Below are 294 nucleotides of genomic sequence, written 5' to 3' on the forward strand. Positions count from 1 at the left end.
TATATATATATATATATCAACCTTAGATTAAAGGTTGATATATATAAGGCAGTTATTATTTTGTACTGTTAGAAAGATAAAGGACGGAATTCATCCCAATCAAAGCTCTGAAATTGAACAGGTCAAAATTGCTTGAAAGTTTTGAAGGCTGGAAGGATGATAGTGTACCTTTAATAAATTAATTGGATTCATCCAAGCAAATTAATTGCATGAGTCTAAGCAGAGTGGACCCTGTAATATTTCATGCATGTCGTGTTTTCGTTGAACGTGCTTTCAAACATTTCAGAAGGTATC

This window comes from Galeopterus variegatus, unplaced genomic scaffold (assembly GCF_000696425.1).
Source record: "Galeopterus variegatus unplaced genomic scaffold, G_variegatus-3.0.2 Scaffold14923, whole genome shotgun sequence".
In the NCBI taxonomy this organism is placed as follows: Eukaryota; Metazoa; Chordata; class Mammalia; order Dermoptera; family Cynocephalidae; genus Galeopterus; species Galeopterus variegatus.